Source organism: Arachis ipaensis, chromosome B1 (genome assembly GCF_059453495.1).
Source record: "Arachis ipaensis isolate K30076 ecotype BB chromosome B1, ASM5945349v1, whole genome shotgun sequence".
Taxonomy (NCBI): Eukaryota; Viridiplantae; Streptophyta; class Magnoliopsida; order Fabales; family Fabaceae; genus Arachis; species Arachis ipaensis.
The window spans coordinates 86,153,182-86,155,610 of NC_142436.1; positions in this window are offsets into that span (position 1 = coordinate 86,153,182).

Sequence of the window (2,429 nt, forward strand, 5' to 3'; positions counted from 1 at the left end):
TTGGCATCATATTTTTGGCGCCATTGCCAGGGAAAGAAAGAGCTATGAATTTTACATAATTAAAGATGTAATCACGATTCCGCGTACCAGTGTTTATGAAACTTCATTTGATTGTTGCTTAGAGAACTTGGCCAAAGTCTTAGCTAGATGTGTTGACACTAACCTTGTCTTAAATTTTGAAAATTGTCACTTCATGGTAAGGCAAGGTACAGTGTTAGGACATGTAGTATCTAATGAAGGCATTTCTGTAGACCCGGCCAAGGTCGATGTTATCACTAATTTACCTCACCCCTCATCTGTGAGGGAGGTCTGTTCCTTTTTGGGGCATGCAGGATTCTATAGGCGCTTTATCAAAGATTTTAGCAAGATTGCATTGCCATTGTTGCACCTACTCCAAAAAGATGTGGACTTTGAGTTTGACAGTGCATGTGTGAGTGTGTTTGAGGAGTTAAGGAGAGTTCTTACCACGGCACCGATTGTGCGAGGCCCCAACTGGACGTAGCCATTCAAGATAATGTGCGACGCATCAAACCATGCTGTAGGTGCCTGATAAACCCATATTTCATGAGTTCTTTTGTGCTTAATTTGAGTGATTTATTCAATCATTCACCTACTTATTCACATTAATTGCATGGTTTTACTTTCCCTTCCTTATTATGTGATGTAAATGAAAAACATGTTTCCTAAGCTTTAAAATTAATTAATTTAATTACCTTTATTTCCATTCGATGTCGTGATTAGTGTGTTGAGTAGTTTCAGATTTTCTAAGGCAGAATGACTTAAAGGATGGAAAAGGAAACATACTAAAATGGAAGGAGAAAGCAAAACGGAGCTTTAAGGAAACTGGTATCCACGCGATCGCATGGATGACGCGATCGCGTGCCAAGCACGAATCAGCAGCGACGCGGTCGCATGACTGACGCGACCGCGCACCTTAAGCAGAACGCATATGACGCGGTCGCATGACTGACGCGACCGCGTGGCAAGGAAAAGCTCCGAATGACGCGACCGCGTGACCCACGCGGACGCGTGACAGAGGCCACGTATCAGAATTTACAGAATACGCCCCCAGCGATTTCCGAAGCCCTTTTTGGCCCAAATCCAAGTCCAGAAGGCATAGACCAGAGGTTATAAAGTGTGGGAATGCACCCATTCAAGGAGAGCTCGCAATTTTTGTTACTTTCAATGATTTAGATTTAGTTGAGAGGGAGATCTTCTCTCTCTCTCTCTTAGGATTTAGGATTTCTTCTTTTTTAAGAGTGACTCTCAATCCAGGTTTTACGTTCTTTGTCTTAGCTTTCTTTAACTTTTATTCCAGCACTTGAATTAATCAGTGAATTTATGAATTCTTCCATGTTACAGACTGTTATTTAAATTAATGATATTTGAGGTATTTTCAGTTTATGATTGTTCTCTTTGATTTAAATTACCATTGCTTCCCATCTAAGGATATTTTTATTATTCTAGCAATTTTACTTTTTCCCCGTTTGGTCCTGGTTAAGAATTCAGTAACTCAACAATTATTAAACTCAACATAATTAATAATCGTTATCCTGCTAATTGAGCTGAACTTAAGTAATCCCAATCTTTTCTTAGGAAATAAATAGGATTCAAAGGTCAGTTTAATTAGTTCCTTGACTTTTCTTTGCCCTAGTAAAGGTTGACCAAGTGGAGTTTAGATTCAACTTTCATTATAGTTGAGAGAGATAACTACGTTGGACCTCCAACTTCTCTTACCTTGCCAAAAGTCTGCTTTACAGTCTTTATTTATTTTAATTGCCATCTACTTTACTTGTCATTTATATTACTTGCTTCTCATCTTCTAAACCCCGATTACAACCTTTATAGCCAATAATAAGAACATACTTCCTCGCAGTTCCTTGAGAAGACGACCCGAGATTTGAATACTCGGTTAACAATTTCTAAAGGGGTTTGTTACTTGTGACACCCAAAACGTTTGTACGAAGGGATTTTTGTCGGTTTAGAGACTATATCTACAACGCAACTGTTTCTATGAATCTCTTTACTGGTAAAAATCACTAACGTCAAAATGGCGCCGTTGCTGGGGAACTGCTAACGTGTGCCTTATTATTGGTTATTGTAAATATTTTTCTTTTGCTTGTTTACTTATTTTTGTTTTTCCTTTTTATCTTTATTTGCTACTATGAACTCTCACCCCTCTCGCTTTGAGTTTGGTTCTAATATTGTTAAAGGAAATAGAAGTTACAGCAGGAATGTGCATCAAGGTCAGACCAATCAAGGATGGATGGAACCAAGAGGATCTAATCAACCCTTTTGGCAGCAACACCCTCCGAGATATCCTGGACAAAGACCATTCTACAATGCATACCCAGCTGAAAGACATGGTGGACAACCTTGTAACTACCAACAAGCCCCACCCCATGCATATAAAGCATCCTTTCAACATA